At 44.2% G+C, this 18,652-nt stretch overlaps 1 long non-coding RNA gene across 2 annotated transcripts in view; it reads left to right on the forward strand.

Annotated features, from left to right (window-relative positions):
- LOC133257478 (uncharacterized) overlaps positions 1-18,652 on the forward strand; it is an 82,743-nt gene that overhangs the window by 20,170 nt on the left and 43,921 nt on the right. The window lies entirely within an intron of this gene.

Raw genomic sequence — 18,652 nt, forward strand, 5'->3', positions numbered from 1 at the left:
GGGGGGTGGCGAGCAGGGAGGTCCATGATCTGCACACGTATGTGTAGGTCAGTGTCAAAGAGTGTCAAAGGGCCCCTGGAGTGGAGAAGAACAGAAAAAGGAGGGGTGGTCTCCCCTGAGAAGTGGCAGGGGTTAAGTTCAAGGGCAAAGGGGCTGAAGGCCCACAGACAGAGGACCTGGGAGGATGCATGGAGAGGGGTCATGTGTGCTGGGGGAGCAGAGAAGGGGAGGGTAGGTGAGGATAGCTGTCGTTGGAAAGGCTGACTTTGCTAAGGGGATACAGCAGAAGATTTTGTCAGTTTCTCTCCTTATGCATGCTGTTTCCATGTAGAAGGAAGGAAACACTGCTGCTGTCAAGACTGGTTGCAACTTGTGCCGGTGGCTTTCAAACTGTGATGCTAGGTCACCAGGATCCTTTCAAAATGCAGGTTCCTCAACTTGTCCTATAGAACTGTAATTCACCAGGTACAGGGCAGAACCCAGGAACCTGCATTTTTATCAAGCTCCACAGGTGATTCTTATGCAACAGGTCCTTTCCACCTGATTTGTAGACCATTTCCCAGAGTCTCTGTGATGAGGAGTCTCTCTGTTGGTTTAGGAGACTATGGGAAGGAGGCTTTTGGTTTTTTGATAGGATGATGGCTCTGGGGAGAGTTTAGGGTTGGGAGGCAGAGACCATGGGGGTTCCATTCTTTTTCATAGAAAGAACGCATGATGCCTCTCTGGAGTCTGCTATAAAATAATCAGGAGCTTCTAGGCAAATCCTAGAGATGGGATTTTCCTCTGGGACTGGCCGGTGGGCAGGGGGAGAATCTCCCTGGGGACACACTGGCCCTGAAGCAAGGTGGCTGTCTGGGACCTGGACCAGGGTTTCCAAAGGCTGTGCTGGTTATAAGCTTTCGCATCAGGCACGTGGATATTATTCCTGGTTCTGTGCAGATATTTCCCTCTTTTATGCTCAGTTCAGTTCAGTCGCTCAGTTGTGTCGGACTCTTTGTGACCCCATGGTCTGCAGCACACCAGGCTTCCCTGTCCACCACTAACTCCTGAAGTTTACTCAACTCACATCCATTGAGTTGGTGATGCCATTCAACCATCTCATTCTCTGTCATCCCCTTCTCCTCCTGCCTTTAATCTTTCCCAGGATCAGGGTCTTTTCCAATGAGTCAGTTCTTCACATCAGGTGGCCAAAGTATTGGAGCTTCAGTGTCAGTCCTTTCAAAGAATATTCAGGACCGATTGCCTTTAGGATTGACTGGTTGGATCTCCTTTTATGCTCAAACCTTCAGTAAAAGTCTATTCCACAAGGCAGCACTGGGTTAGGAGTGTTTTAGGGAATTAAAGACCTGCATTTGCATTTGCTTTTCAGAGCAGAGTATAAAGATATGGCTGAGATGGAGGGCTGTGGCTACATGAAATCTCAAACTGGGTGCCTTAAAACAACAGAAACTTTTCCCCTCGTGGTTCTGGAGAAGCAAATCTAAAATGTGTTGGCAGAGCCTTGGTCCTTCTGAAACCCATCGGAAGATCCTGCCTTGTCTTTTCCAGCTTCTGGCATGACATCCGTGGCTGACAGCCCCAGTCTCTGCCTCTGTCATCCTGCGGTGTCTCCCCTGTGTGTGTCTAAATTCCCCTGTTGTTATAAGGACTCCTGTCATACTGGATCAGGATGCACCCTGATGACCTCATTTTATTATTTTTAAAGTTTTAAAAAGTATTTATTATTTATTTGACTTCATTGGATCTTTGTTGGGATTCCATGGTGGCTCAGATGGTAAAGAATCTGCCTGCAATGTGGGAGACTTGGGTTTGATCCCTGGGTTGGGAAGATCGGTTGGAAGAGGGCATGGCAACCCTCTCCAGGATCCTTGCCTGGAGAATCTTCATGGACAGGGGAGCCTGGCGGGCTACAGTCCATGGGGTCGAAAAGAATAGGACACGACTAAGCGACTAAGCATAGCACAGGGTCTTAGTTGCCTCATGCAGGATCTTTCATGTGGTACAAGGAGCCTCTGGTTGTGACCTTTGACCTTCAGAGTATGTGGGCTTCAGTAGCTGTGGCCTGTGGGTTTAGTTGCTCCAGGGCATGTGGGATCTTGTTCCAGACGAGGGATTGAGCCTGCATCTTTTGCATTGTGAGGTGGATATTTAGCCACTGGACCACCAGGAAAGTCCCAGATGACCTCATTTTAACTTGAATAATCTGAAAAATCTCTATTTTCGAGTAAGGTCACATTTACAAGTACTGAGGGTAGGGCTGGAATGTATCTCTTTTTAGGGACATGAAACAGCCTGTAACATGTGAGAGCGTGCTTGCGTGCTCAGTGACTCAGTCTTGTCAGACTCTTTGCCACCAACTTAGGATTTCCCAGGCAAGAATACTGTAGCAGGTTTCCATTTCCTTCTCCAGGGGATCTTCCCGACCTAGGGATTGAACCCATGTCTTCTGCATCTCCTGCATTGGCAGGTGGATTTTTTTTTACCACTGTGTCAGCCGGGAAGCCCAGATGTAAGACTGGCCCAGATGTAAGACTGGGTCCCCTTCTATCACAACCTTTTCTCAGAATCTTGAGCAATATTCTGGAGGGAAAACGAATTATTGGAAGAAGTATTAGCAATTTGTGAGGCTGGAGTACTCATTATTTTATCGGGCTATTACAAGACAAGTGACCCCAGACGAACTTGGGCTCACTCTGGTTACATACGTGTCATGAGTGGTTAGGGCTCAGCACTGTTTGTCAAATGCATTACCTAACTCCACTTGTCCTGCAGCCAATTCTGCGTCACCATCACAGGATCCGAGTCTGGCTCATGTCGGGCCAAGCTGAGCTCTCCATGTGGAGAGACACTTACTAAATGCTTTCAGTGTTCAGACAATTAAATGAAATATCTGTGGGGCTCAGGTTTTCCGACAAAAAGATTTGTATGCAAAGTCAGAGCCTTGTTCCTTTACTAAAGGCTGGAAAAGTAAACAGGGGCTTGGTTACATGGTCCCTTGGCTAGCAGTGCTGTGCTTTGACACAGGTCACATTCTGATGTCTGTTTCTGATCATAAACACCTGGCCTGGAAGCATCCGCAGTGTGTGTCATTTTTAGAGGCTGGGATGGCAAATTTGAAATTCAAATACTCGTGAACAGCAGAGCGAGAGTAACTATAAAAGTGTTTCAGACTACAGTGTTTTAAATGAAGGTTAATTTTCTGATAAAATAGAAAATGAAGGAAAACTTATCTCCCTGCACGCAAGCATGTTTTGGAATATTATAGCTGAATTAGATGTTCCGATTGTGCAAACAATCAGCTTCATGTCTTGTTAAATGTCTCCTTTTCAAATTATGAAGCTTTCCTATACTAAGGTTAGCAGGGGTATTAAGGGTGCAAGAGATAAAAGCTCCATCTGAGACAGAAGGAAAATTATAACTTGAGAGGGTTCAGAACTAAATCAGAACTTCATAAAATCCCATAGTGCATCCCAAGTTATTAAAAATTGTCCAGCATGGAAATTAACTGCTAGCCTCAGAGGAAAGAAAAGTTATTACTCTTTGCCGTCTTCCCCTGAGATACTGAACACTTCTTACTCCATGGAGTTTTGCTTTGTGCGTACGGAAATACACGTCAAGCTTGTTAATCAGACCTACACAATACATTATCTGCAAAACAGTTTTTTAAGGACACAGAATGTTTACTGCTTATGGGCCCTGGATTTTGGAGAAAGGGAAGGAGAAATCTTTGGAACTTTTCCTGCAAATCAAATTTGATACCCAAAGTTTTATGAGTGCATCTTTTTTTTTTTTTTTTATGATTCATTCTCAAGTCTTTTAATTCAGCTCTTACTGTGCTGTATCCGGAACAGAGAAGTGCATTCACTTTGTGCTGAGTGTTTTCTATTTCTGGTGCTCATGGTAAAGGCACAGAAGTGCAAACACACACTTTACAGCACTTAGTGGAGTTTGTTCACCGAGTGTAGGGAGGAACCCTTATCTTGGTAAGATGTTTGGTATCAGTCTTGCTGTTATGTCTGTCTCCTCATTCTTGTCCTCAGTGTCCAGTTCTTGCCAGTGCCTGTGCTGCCAAAACTCACTAAAACCCCTTCCTGCCTCTCAGCTTCCCACTGACCCCCTCCTTCCTACGAGAGCTCAGCCTGGTGGCTGGCTGAGAGTCATGGTCCTGCCTTCCTGTGTGCCTGTCTTGAACTTTCTCCTGGGCATTTTCCCAGGCTTTGTGCAGCTCAGGGGTTGCATCTTCCAGGAAGCTCTCCCTGCCCCCAGACTCCCCTGATGGGCTCTTTGTATTAATACAATGTCCTGTTGCTTGCTCCTGGTCCATCTTCCCCTGGATCACAGGGTCTAAGGGCAGCATCTGGGTCATGTCCACCTGATATTCTGGCCAGTAGTGAAGTAACTGACATGTCCTGGGCTCTTGACCAATGCTTGTTTGCTCCTCGTGTGAGTGATAATTGAATATACTGGGGTCTCCAGAGAAGACACAAGGCTCTTCTTAGAAGATAAAATGTGCCTTCACTGAAAACCTAAAAAATATGATCCAATAAATTCAGGACTGATGAGGCTGTTCTCAGTTTGATTGGGACAAAGGTTCATCACACACTGATTCTCAGGTTGGAACAGGGCTGTGCCTGGTTAAGAGAAGTTTTAGGTGGATCAGTGGCCAGTAGCTTGGCAGCCTCTATCACCTAATGCAATGAATTGCTGGAAGTGGTCGTGGATGAGATAAATTTTATCTCAGAAAAGGGAAGTAAGAAGAATTGTCCTGGATCCCTTATATATTTGAACATCTTTTTCTGAAGGGAACCCAGTTCCTTGCATTGTCTAGTGAAGGGATTTAGGATAATAGCCAAGTCAAGAATTTTGGAGCCATCCAGCCTATGTATCAACCCCATTATATTAGCTGGAAAATCTAGGAAAGGGGCCAATTTCTGTGTATCTCAGTTTTCTCATGCTCAAGATGGGATTAAGAAGCATCATGAAATTTTAGTGATGATAAATAAGACAATATTTTGTATCTTATTCAAAACAGAGGGGACTTCCCTGGTGGTCCAGTGGTTAAGAATCCACCTTGCTATGCGGGGGACATGGGTTTGATCCCTGGCCAGGGAAATAGATCCCATGTGCTGAGGAGTGACTAAGCCCACAAGCCACAGCTACGAAAGCCCCAGCACTCTGGAGCCTGTGTGCCACAACCAGAGTTCATGCACACCAATGAAAGTTCCCGCATGAAGTGACGAAGATCCCACATATTGTAACTAAGACTTGACACAGCCCAAAAAATTAATTAATTTTAAAAATAAATAAAGTTTGGAGGGTGCAGTCCCTTAGCTAGAAAAGAGTGACTTAGCCGGCTAATCACTTAGCTAGGGAGGATTTTGTATCCTGATTTGTCTTACAAAAAAATAGGACTTTTCCTGCTCTCCTGGACTGTTTCCCTACAAACCCACTGTTCTGTGTCCCTTTGACATTGGTGTTTCGAGTCTTGTGGATTCCTGTTGTTTGGTGCATTGATTTCGGGGGTTTTGCCACCCTCAGAGGACTGTTCATGAGTCATCCTGTCCACTACCCGACACCATAGGCGTTTTCATGGAAATCCAAGCTATATGTTGTTTTTCCTAAATTTTTAGTTTTCAAAGAACATTGCTGGACCTGGCTGCAAAATCCCATAAATTCAATTGAAATCAGTCACGTTTATGATGGGGTTGTTAAAAAGCTGTAAGTGTTATGGATTTATGACTCCGTGCTCACATTCAGCTGTTCCCTTCTTCTGCTTCTAGGTCTTTCTATCCTGTGTGGGATCAAATTTATATTTGTGGGTGAGATCATTATAAATCTTTTATGCAACACAAGTGCAATTTTAAACGTTTGCAAGTATGAGAACTAGACCCAGGATATATCTGCTATATTCCATAGGTTATGGCTCTTGTATAAATAGCAAACAAACAAACAAAAATCTCTCAAACTCAAACCTAAACATTAAACTTTGTAACCAGCACCCCACCTTCATTGAAGAGGGGCTGCTTTCACATGGAGCTAAACTTTGACTCCCTGGATGTTGTTTTAAAATTCTCTTCCTTTTCACATTCAAAAAAATTGCTGTTGTTGATGACCCTCCTTTCAGGTGTCCCTTACCGACTTCTGAGTTTTGTGAGAAAGGAACAGTTTTTCTGCATCAGAATTTCATGTCCCTTTTCGCACGGGTCAGTAGGAAAAGCAAGGTCAGCACAGGGCAGGGGGTGGCCTGATCTTCTTTATCTTTTTCAGTCTTGACCCTGAACTTGTATGTCACAGATGTCAGAATGTTAAAGATGATATCAACATCAGAAGTCTTTTTTTTTTCTTTTAAAGAAAAATATTATGAAAATGAAAGCTTATGTCTGTCTTCTGTCAAGAAAACAGCTGGGGGCTGGGTGCCTACCACAACCGGGAGACTCAAGCTCTGTGATAACAGGGCGAGGCCTCAAGACCATCCGAATGAGAAACTTGGAATTAAACCCTCTCGAATGATGTGACCAAATTAAAAGGGATAAGGGAATGTGATGAAGTATCATTAAAAGCAAATAATGAGATGGATGTTAATATTCTCAAACGTTTTGTGCTGACTTTGGGCCTTGGAGCATGAGGCTCTCGTTTTTGCTGTGTTGTCAGTAGGAAATGATTCTTAAATTAATCCAGGCAACAGAATCATCTGGAGGAACTTTAATAAAACAAAAAAAAATACCCGTTCAAGATTCCATCTCAGATCTGATTGCTGCAGCCGCAGCACCATCCCTCTGTTTTTACTGAGATCTGTGGATGGATTTTTGGGAATGAGAGTGTAGTTTGAGGGTCATGCTCTGTCTACAGCCTTTTGAAAATGAGTGTGAATGCCCTTGGGCTTGTGTCTTGATAGGAATAAATTCTAAGTAACGTGTGACTTTAGGGCCTCATTCTCCTCCTCTTTTACAAATAGAGAATGGAAGCTCAGAGAGGTTTCCTACTTGCCCTAAGGTTGCACAGCTTGTTGGGGGTTGAATGGAGACCTGAACTCAGGTTTCGGGACCCAGGGATCTTTCACTAGACGTGTGGTTCTGTCTCTGAGCCCTGAAGTAACCCCAGGCTGCTGCGGTGAACTCACACGGGCCCTTCAGGGTGTTTGCAATTGTCAAGCTTTGTAGGGCTGCTGTCCGAGGGGGTCACGAAGAGTCAGATACGATGGAGTGACTAACACACAGGGAAGCACAATGATGCTCTGATCTATCAGACAACGTCTAGACTAGTAGCTTGAGAAAGCTCGCTTTCCATGTTGGGCCAGGCTGCATTCCTTTTCATGACATATCTTTCTAGAACTGGGGTTTTGAGGACTGCTAAGAATGAAAGTAGCTATTGCATGAAAATCAGTAGGAAGCAGGACAAGAGGGTAGGCCATGTCTACTGAGAGTCCAAGGACTGACAACTTATGCTGAGCCCAAAAGGGGCCCACACCCACTAGCAAGTGGCTATTTTTAAATGAAAAACAAATGTTATTTTTTTCTTTCAGTTAGTGTGTGTGTGTTTTTTTTTTTTTAAAGTGGCTACTAACTTCCTAGGACAAGAATACTTATAAATTAACTACTTAATAAGTGGAAACATTAGCTATTTCTTTTGGCACAGGACCCTGTGTAAAACTACTGGGACATTAAGGACACCAGGAAAGAGGAAAGTTAAAAAATTAATCTTACTGTCTGCCTGTTATCACACACTCATTTCTGACTTGGATTTTCCAAAGCTTTGGTTTTCTGAGTTTTGGGAAAAAAAATTGATATCTTCTCTTCTTTTGGTGTTGGTGGTCTTGCCATTTATTTTAGACTCCTTGCTTTCAGATGAGTCTATTTATGAAAGAATTTCAAAATACAGTGATTTTTGTTTCAGCAACAAGACCGTTATATTTCTCGTGAAGTGAGTTTGCGTTCAGGGCTGTCTTATGGAGGAGTGGTACGGATGATACAGATGGACACAGGACATTTATCTGTACAAAATATCAACCCTCCTGCATGTCATTCTATGCCACAATCCCATTCCTTTGGGATCTGTAGACAGTATCGGCTTCTAGAAACTCCTGTGGAAATGCAGGTATTTCCTGGCAGACTTGTTTTGGTCAAACTTAATTGTTATTGAAGAGTCAGACTGGAGGAAGAGGATGAGGTTTTTCCCGTTCCTGGAAAGAGAAGACAGCAAGATGGAAGCTGAAGATGGAGGTGCATGTTACTGATGGAGCGACTTCCTGGGACAGGCTGGCTCTTCCTAAAATGCTACGTAAAACCATCACCAAGGACCTAGTGGAGGGAGAGCTCCGATTCTTGGGCTATTTCGGATTTTGTCAAGATAATCCATTTCACTTTTTGGTCATTTTGTTTAACTGGTAAAAACAAACTCTTCCATCTGCCTCAGTGTTTTACCTTTCCGGAAGTTTTAAAAATTCTTTTTTCCTTTTTTTTTTTTTTTTTGCCTAATATCATTTGGTTCTCCCTATAACCCTCAGAGGCGGTGGTTTAGTCACTAAGTTGTGTCTGACTCTTGCGACCCCATGGACTGTATGTAGCCTGCCATGCTCCTCTGCCCATGGGATTTTCCAGGCAAGAACACTAGAATGGGTTGCCATTTCCTTCTTCAGGGGATCTTCCCGACCCAGGGATCGAGCCTGAGTCTCTTGGGTCTCCTGCATTTGGCAGGCAGATTCTTTACCAATTGAACCACAAGAGAAGCCCAACCCTTGGAGGTAGGAAGTCAGAATTATGAATCTTGGCTTTAAGCGATGAGGATCCTGAGGCCAAACAGGAGAGATGTCTTGAGCAGTGGAGGGAAGAGAAGGAATAGAAGCCAGGCTTCTGGCTCTTGGATTAGTGCTCTTTGCCTGTGCTACATTTTTACAGGCTTGAGCACGTTTGATGGTGAGTGTCGTCAGCACCATCAGGAAGACTAAAGAGGCTGGTGGCCATGGTGGCTCATCTTTGCTCAGTGTCACCGCTCAGTGCTGCAGGTGTCCTGATGGCCCTCGGTTCGACAGTCCGTGGTTCAGTGAGCCTCTTCCCCTGCCCCTTCTGCTGCCTGTCCCCTGCTGTAGCTGCTGCTGTTTTTTGCTCATTATCTTCTGTGCTCCCAGCACTCAGGCCCCTCCTTTCAGGTTCCTTAAACACAATTCTTGAAATGAGATCTCAGGCACAAGATACAGGTCACCGGGCCATTGTATTTCCCCAAACGTGACTTCAAACCCATGATTCCATGTGGTCGCCCTCCATGGCCTGCGAAAGGGACCTGTAGCCTACTGTCGGTCTGAGAGCTACGGGTTCTTCTTCCAGTTCTGGAAGGCCCCACCCTATTCATGTACCACACAGGCATGGCACCAAGCAAAGGCAGGCTTGTTTGGTTGAAGGGGAGATGCGTGCATTACGGGAATGTTTTCAAACATGCAGTGCACAGAGATCAATCTAAAGCCAGTCCCACAGAGAAGAAGCATCCAGGGTGCTTCCAGGTCCCCAGTGGAAGAAATCATTTGCAAGGGCCACGGTAACTGTTCAGTCTGAACAAGACCACACAGCCGGGACATTTGATAGTTTTGATCTGGCCTTTCAAAGCTTGGGTGAGGCCAGGAAACTGCATTTAATGGACTGAAGGCTGCAGTATAGAAAATGAGAGGACTGCCGTAAAAACAGTAGAGACCTTGTTACCACCCCTCCCTCTAAGGAGCTGAGTCTCAGCTCTGTAAAGGGGAGCCTGAAACGGGTGTGCTGGCAGCCCCAGGGACATGTGGACCTGGGCTGATCTGCGTGTGGTTAGAGACCTCCCCCAGCGTCCCCGCCTGCACCTCACCACGACACATGCCACTGAGTCATCGCCACCAGGCCAGTCATCTCGACACAGGAAGTCAGGCACCTGTGCTTCTTTGTGGTGAAAATAACTCATGGGGGGAAGTTTTCAGCCGGCCTCGTCAGAGTTCAATGGATGAACCTCATACTCAAGGCCACACCCAAGCCTTGAGCGCTGTGGGTGTGTAAATAACCCCAGAAATGACACTGCAAGGCTGGCTTCACCTCTTCATGGTAGGGCTGGGGAGTTCATTTCCATAAAAGAGGAGGGAGTGAAAGTCACCCTCTGCTCCTTGGGTCCCCACACCTGTCAGATGGGCCCGAAGAAGCGCTTCCTTCCTTCCTCTCATTCTTCCCACTGGCACTGGGCAGCGGGTGGACTTTCCATGCGCCTGTCAGCGTTGGGAGCAGGTGCGCAAGCAGAAACGCGAGAAAACAGCTGATTTGGCTGCAGAGAGGAGAGATTTCTCGCTCGCCTTCTATTTCCATATGACTGTATGTCATCAGGCACTGACATGTTTTCAGGACAAAATCCCCCTCTTGTGACACAAGGATTGGTACTAAGTTGTTCCACATCATGAGGGTGACGGCTCTGGCTCATGCAGATGTGGTCTGTTCACCATAGAAGGAATTCTAGGACTCGACTGCATTCAGTCTTGAGCGATCCTTTGAGAGGGCTACCTGGGTAGCTCAGCGTTAAGAATCCCCGTGTAATGCAGGAGATGCAGGTTTGATTCTTGGGTTGGGAATAGCCCTGGAGAAGGAAGTGGCAACTTACTACAGTATTCATGCCTGAAAAACCCTATGGACAGAGGAGCCTAGCAGGCTACAGTCCAAAGATTTGGACACAAAGTGACTAAACAACAATAGCATCATGGATAGATTTAGGGAATGGGATAGTAGCGTTCATACTATTTATATTCTGATTTTGAGGAGGGCATGGCAACCCACTCTAGTATTCTTGCCTAGAGAATCCCATGGACAGAGGAAACTGGTGGGCTACGGTCCATAGGGTCCCACAGAGTCAGATACGACAGAGGTGGCCTAGCACGCATGCATGCAATCCTTTGAAAACCGAGGAAGCAAGTATCAATCAATCTCCTAACATTCAGATGGGAGCACTGAATCTTAGAGTCTCACAAAGCAGGTCAGTGAAAGGTAGATCTGGAGCTGAAGGCAATATACTCATAACTGGCACTGAGGCTAAGTTGTGTGGTCAAGGTCTTCAAGCGGTACATGACACCAGAAATGGTGCCCAAGTAGGCGGGCTGGAAGAAAGTGTGTTAGTTTCTCAGTCGTGGCCAACACTCTGCGACTCCAGGGACTGTAGCCCTCCAGGCTCCTCTGTCCATGGGATTCTCCAGGCAAGAATACTGGAGTGGGTAGCCATTCCGTTCTCCAGGGGATCTTCCCACCCCAGGAAGTGAACCCAGGTCTCTTGCATAATAAGCAGATTCTTTACCGTCTAAACCACCAGGGAAGCCCAGCCACTGGTTATGAGAGCTGTTGATATTTTTTTGCCCAGAATAGTCAAGAGTAGAGACTTTAGATAAAAGTTAGAATCCTTGGGACAATTTTTATCCTGGTGTTTTAGTTTCAGGGATCTAATTCCGATGGCCTGTTTTCAAGTATCCTCTGTGGTTATTTAAATTTTTAAATGAAAACGTGCTTGATTATTCTCTTAGCCTCATCATTTACTCTTCTTTATAAAATTATTTGGCAAATAGCTGGTAGTAGGGAAGTCACAAATATAATCCCTTTCAGTTTTTCTGTTGAAGGTCTCTTTCCTTTTCATGTGCGGGGCCAGACCTGCTCAGGACAGAGGCAATGGAATATTTACTGTTTGCCAGTGATATTTTACTTTGTCGACAAAGGTCCATCTGTCTAGTCAAAGCTATGGTTTTTCCAGTGGTCATATATGGACGTGAGAGTTGGACTATAAAGAAAACTAAGCACCGAAGAATTGATGCTTTTGAACTGTGGTGTTGGAGAAGACACTTGAGAGTCCCTTGGACTGCAAGGAGATCCAACCAGTCCATCCTAAAGGAGATCAGTCCTGAATATTCATTAGAAGGACTGATGCTGAAGCTGAAACTCCAATATTTTGGCTACCTGATGTGAAGAACTGACTCCTTGGAAAAAACCCTGATGCTGGGAAAGACTGAAGGCAGGAGAAGGGGACGACAGAGGATGAGATGATTGGATGGCATCACCAACTCGATGGACATGAGTTTGAGTGAACTCCAGGGGTTGGTGATGGACAGGGAGGCCTGGTGTGCTGCAGTCCTTGGGGTCCCATAGAGTCGGACATGACTGAGCGACTGAACTGAACTGAATGTTATTTTAGAGTGCCGGGAAAACTGAACGGAGCTTTTTACCTTCATCATACTCTAGGGGCTTACACTGGACAAAAAATGAACAGTTACATTAAAAAGATACTATTGCAAGGTACTGAAAGTGATTCAGTAGCCCGTGAGGCATCTGGTCCTTTCTACAGAACCAGTATGGAAATGACTTCTGTATGAAAAAATATTGAACTGATGAACTCATTTCCTCTTCCTGAGCATAAACTTCTGCTTCAGCATCTGTTAAGGTATCACCAGCTGCTGTTACAGGTAAACCCCCTATGTCTCAGTGGCTTAACACACTAAGGGGGTTTCTTCATGTCCAGGCAGACTGGCTGGTTTTGCTGCTCACTGACTCCCACCTGCTCTTTCAATGATCAAGGATATTTCCTGATTATACTTCTATTCCATCCTCCTTGTCATTGAGTTGGTGTTTGTATTTCCTTGGCCAGAACTCAGTCTCATGGTCATACCTAATTGTACACGAGGGCATTTGAGCCAGCACATATGTTTAGATTTATGTATTAAATCATTTAGTTTAGCTTAACTAATATAGGAGAATAGTCTTAAAAGGAGGGGAAAAAGGTAGTTACTTTTTAAAGGCAACTTGTGAAAAGAGATACACTATTATTAGGTTGGCAATTTATTCTTGATGATTGATGGCTGATTATTTTTGCCAGTGAGCTTGCATGCTTTGCTTTGAAGACTGGTCAATGCTCCCATCATTCCTTGAGTACCTTCCAGTCTCCTCCAGGCAGGGGGAGGATACCTCATCTTCCATTCCCATGTTCATCTTTCTCTAATTATTACATTGTATTGAATCTGCTCATTTACATATGTTGGGAGAATATCAGTTTCATGGCGGGGATCATGTCCTATGAGCTCTTATATCCCATAAACCACTCTTAAAATTTTTTTGCTGAATAAATGATGCATGAATGGTAGGTTTTAGATTAGCCCCAAGGGCATGAGTTTAGATATGGGAAGAGGTCTGCTAAGGCCAGGAACGGCCACACAAGGTCCAAGATGGTCCTGATGTTCCCTTCTGCCAAGCGTCTACAGGAATCTGAGTGAAGCCAAGGGTGGGGCTGCTCCCTTTGGTTGACTCAAGCTCACAAACAGGGCCTAGAATCAAATTTTTTGTGTATGCTAAGTTGCTTCAGTCGTGTCCAGCTCTTTGCAATCTCTTGGACTGTAGCTCCTCTGTCTATGGTATTCTCCAGGCAAGAATACTGGAGTGCATTGCCATATCTTCCTCCAGGGGATCTTCCTGATCTAGGGATCGAACCCTAGTCTTTCATGCCTTCTGCATTGGCATGTGGATTTTTGACTACTAGCGCCACCTGGGAAGAACCAAGATTAAATCAGTCTCTTTTTGTGAGATGACAGTTCATTTGGGAAAGAAATTTTTCAGGAGACTTTCCCATTATTTATCAATTTTAGGGTCTATGAATAGCTTTGAATACCAAATTGCATGTGAAAATGATTGTGTTTGCTATTGAATAATTGACTGATCTGTGACTCACAGCTTTTGAAAGAGGGGGTCCTGGCTAATTGCACCTGCAAGCTACTGATTGCACCTGCAATTAGGCAATTTTGGGGGCAGTTTTTCTCTTTCCATTTAATTGCCCAGATGACAGTGGGGAGTCCCCTTTACAAATCGGGCCTATTATCTCATCGGGAGCCTTTGCAAATATAAGATGACCCCAGAAACAGATGGAGAAAATATATAGTTTTATTTCCTGCACACCAATTAATGCCAGTAGTGTAGCCAACATTCCTGCACTTTTTCTTCCAGTAAGACATTTAAGTTTATTGAATCAGTCAATAACCCATAATGTAATTTAGCACTTCAATCTCTAGTTTTGCTATTTTATTAAAACATATATATCCATAATGGTTATAGTTCTTAAAAACATTTGTACTGTACTTGTTAGAGAGTCTTCTGAAAGTGATTACTGTTGTTCTGTTGCTTTTGGAGAGGGATATAAGAATCCATTGAGATCTGGTCCTTTCAGTAACTGACTACATACTGGTTATTGGTTCTGACTCCAAAGTGTAGAAATTGACCCTATCTATGCAAGGAGATCAAACCAGTCAGTCCTAAAGGAAATCAACTCTGAATATTCATTCGAAGGACTGTTGCTGAAGTTGAAGCTGCAAAACTTTGGCCACCTGATGTGAAGAGCCAACTCATTGGAAAAGACCTTGATGCTGGGAAAGATTGAAGGCAAAAGGAGAAGGGGATGGCAGAGGATGAGATGGTTAGATAGCATCATCGACTCAATGGACCTAAATTTGAGCATGCTCCGGAAGATAGTGGAGGACGGAGGAGCCTGGTATGTTACAGTCCATGAGGTCAGAGAGTCAGACACAACTTAGCGACTGAACAGCAACAGCACAACTCCATCTATTATGTAGATTACTCCGAGAAGGAAATGGCAACCCACTTCAGTGTTCTTGCCTGGAGAATCCCAGAGACAGAGGAGCCTGGTAGGAGGCTGTCTATGGGGTCACACAGAGTTGGACACAACTGAAGTGACTTAGCAGTAGCAGCAGCATGTTAAAATTCAATGGGACTTTAAGGAGATCTTGCTTATACTTACTTAGTTTTTTGAGTTTTGGGTCATATTTGCTATGTAGCTGATACAGAGATGCGCTGCTCAAATGCTCTTTTGAGAACAAGAATGCTTCCCATTTCAGTGAGTGTAGCTGGCTGACCGTTAGTTTTCCTGGAGATCTGTCTCAGTTTTCCAACCATGGGTCTGCTGATGCCCATGTGGAGGGGTAGAGGAAGGGTCTATTCATATTTGCTCCACTGAGACTTTCTGAAGGTGATCTTTGTCCTGTAGCTCCCTGGGAAGACATGGCCTTGCCCTGTGTCACTGCAACCTGCCAGCTCTTCTGCCCAATCCTGCTTCCTCCCATTTCTTTCTTGACAGATATTTCACTCCCCATAAACCTCTTGAGCTTTCAACTCCATCCCAGAACCTGCTTCCTAGAGAGTCCAGTCACAACCACCATTAAGTAAAGATGAATTAGGAATAGCTCAGAGGATGTTTATTTTATGGGACCCAAGGTTTCACTCCAGTTTTGAAGGAAATCTATTTTTCTCTGTGGTTGTATAAGAATTCCTTCTTTTCTTTCTACTCTCTGCCAGTATCAAGGCATTAGGTATATAAGGATAAAAGAATAGAATGCCTTTTGTAAGTTTAGAACCACATTTTAAAGGATTGATTTTTATTTAAATAATAATTATAAATATTTATTAAATGATTATTCAGTTTAATCGCTGAGTCCGGTCCGACTCTTTGCGACTCCATGAACTGCAGCACGCCAGGCCTCCCTGTCATTACCAACTCCCAGAGTTCACTCAGACTCACGTCCATCGAGTCAGTGATGCCATCCAGCCATCTCATCCTCTGCCATCCCCTTCTCCTGCCCCCAATCCCTCCCAGCATCAGAGTCTTTTCCAACGAGTCAACTCTTTGCATGAGGTGGCCAAAGTATTGGAGTTTCAGCTTTAGCATCAGTCCTTCCAAAGAACACCCAGGACTGATCTCCTTTAGAATGGACTGGTTGGATCTCCTTGCAGTCCATGGGACTCTCAAGAGTCTTCTCCAACACCACAGTTCAAAAGCATCAATTCTTCGGCGCTCAGCCTTCTTCACAGTCCAACTCTCACATCCATACATGACCACTGGAAAAACCATAGCCTTGACTAGACGGACCTTTGTTGGCAATGTAATGTCTCTGCTTTTGAATATGCTATCTAGGTTGGTCATAACTTTCCTTCCAAGGAGTAAGCGTCTTTTAATTTCATGGCTGCAGTCACCATCTGCATTGATTTTGGAGCCCCCCAAAATAAAGTCTGACACTGTTTCCACTGTTTCCCCATCTATTTCCCATGAAGTGATGGGAACAGATGCCATGATCTTCGTTTTCTGAATGTTGAGCTTTAAGCCAACTTTTTCACTCTCCTCTTTCACTTTCATCAAGAGGCTTTTTAGTTCCTCTTCACTTTCTGCCATAAGGGTGGTGCCATCTGCATATCTGAGGTTATTGATACTTCTCCTGGCAATCTTGATTCCAGCTTGTGCTTCTTCCAGCCCAGCATTTCTCATGATGTACTCTGCATATAAGTTAAATAAGCAGGGTGACAACATACAGCCTTGACGTACTCCTTTTCCTATTTGGAACCAATCTGTTGTTCCATGTCCTGTTCTAACCGTTGCTTCCTGATCTGCATACAGATTTCTCAAGAGGCAGATCAGGTGGTCTGGTATTCCCATCTCCTTCAGAATTTTCCACAGTTTATTGTGATCCACACAGTCAAAGGCTTTGGCATAGTCAATAAAGCAGAAATAGATGTTTTTCTGGAACTCTCTTGCTTTTTCCATGATCCAGTGGGTGTTGACAATTTGATCTCTGGTTCCTCTGCCTTTTCTAAAACCAGCTTGAACATCTGGAAGTTCATCGTTCACGTATTGCTGAAGCCTGGCTTGGAGAATTTTGAGCATTACTTTACTAGCGTGTGAGATGAGTGCAACTGTGCACTAGTTTGAGCATTCTTTGGCATTGCCTTTCTTTGGGATTGGAATGAAAACTGACCTTTTCCAGTCCTGTGGCCACTGCTGAGTTTTCCAAATTTGCTGGCATAGCGAGTGCAGCACTTTCACAGCATCATCTTTCAGGATTTGAAAGAGCTCAACTGGAATTCCATCACCTCCACTAGCTTTGTTCATAGTGATGCTTTCTAAGGCCCACTTGACTTCACATTCCAGGATGTCTGGCTCTAGGTGAGTGATCACACCATCATGATTATCTTGGTCATGAAGATCTTTTTTGTACAGTTCTTCTGTGTATTCTTGCCGCCTCTTCTTAATATCTTTTGCTTCTGTTAGGTCCATACCATTTCTGTCCTTTATTGAGCCCATCTTTGCATGAAATATTCTCTTGGTATCTCTAATTTTCTTGAAGAGATCTCTAGTCTTTCCCATTCCGTTGTTTTCCTCTATTTCTTTGCATTGATCACTGAGGAAGCCTTTCTTATCTCTTCTTGCTATTCTTTGGAACTCTACATTCAGATGCTTATGTCTTTCCTTTTCTCCTTTGCTTTTCGTTTCTCTTCTTTTTGCAGCTATTTGTAAGGCCTCCCCAGACAGCCATTTTGCTTTTTCACATTTCTTTTCCATGGGGATGGTCTTGATCCCTGTCTCCTGTACAGTGTCATGAACCTCCGTCCATAGTTCATCAGGCACTCTATCTATCAGATCTAGCCCCTTAAATCTATTTCTCACTTCCACTGTATAATCATAAGGGATTTGATTTAGGTCATATCTGAATGGTCTAGTGGTTTTCCCTACTTTCTTCAATTTCAGTCTGAATTTGGCAATAAGGAGTTCATGATCTGAGCCACAGTCAGCTCCCCGTCTTGTTTTTGTTGACTGTATAGAGCTTCTCCATCTTTGGCTGCAAAGAATATAATCAATCTGATTTCGATGTTGACCATCTGGTGATGTCCATGTGTAGAGTTTTCTCTTGTGTTGTTGGAAGAGGGTGTTTGCTATGACCAGTGTTTTCTCTTGGCAAAACTCTATTAGCCTTTGCCCTGCTTCATTCTGTATTCCAAGGCCAAATTTGCCTCTTACTGCAGGTGTTTCTTGACTTCCTACTTTTGCATTCCAGTCCCCTATAATGAAAAGGACATCTTTTTTGGGTGTTAGTTATAAAAGGTCTTGTAGGTCTTCATAGAACCTTTCAACTTCAGCTTCTTCAGCGTTACTGGTTGGGGCATAGACTTGGATTACTGTGATATTGAATGGTTTACCTTGGAAACGCACAGAGATTGTTCTGTTGTTTTTGAGATTGCATCCAAGTACTGCATTTCGGACTCTTTTGTTGACCATGATGGCTATTCCATTTCTTCTAAGGGATTCTTGCCCGCAGTAGTAGATATAATGGTCACCTGAGTTAAATTCACCCATTCCAGTCCATTTTAGCTCACTGATTCTTAGAATGTCGACATTCACCTTTGCCATCTCCTGTTTGACCACTTCCAGTTTGCCTTGATTCATGGACCTGACATTCCAGGTTCATATGGAATATTGCACTTTACAGCATTGGACCTTGCTTCTATCACCAGTCACATCCACAACTAGGTATTGTTTTTGCTTTGGCTCCATCCCTTCATTCTTTCTGGAGTTATTTCTCCACTGATCTCTTGCAGCATATTGGGGACCTTCTGACCTGGGGAGTTCCTCTTTCAGTATCCTATCATTTTGCCTTTTTATACTGTTCATGGGGTTCTCAAGGCAAGAATATGGAAGTGGCTTGCCATTCCCTTCTCCAGTGGACCACATTCTGTGAGACCTCTCCACCATGACCCGCCCATCTTGGGTGGCCCCACATGGCATGGCTTAGTTTCATTGGGTTAGACAAGGCTGTGGTCTGTATGATTAGATTGACTAGTTTTCTGTG

The sequence above is a fragment of the Bos javanicus genome, chromosome 11, assembly GCF_032452875.1.
Source record: "Bos javanicus breed banteng chromosome 11, ARS-OSU_banteng_1.0, whole genome shotgun sequence".
NCBI classification, from domain to species: Eukaryota; Metazoa; Chordata; class Mammalia; order Artiodactyla; family Bovidae; genus Bos; species Bos javanicus.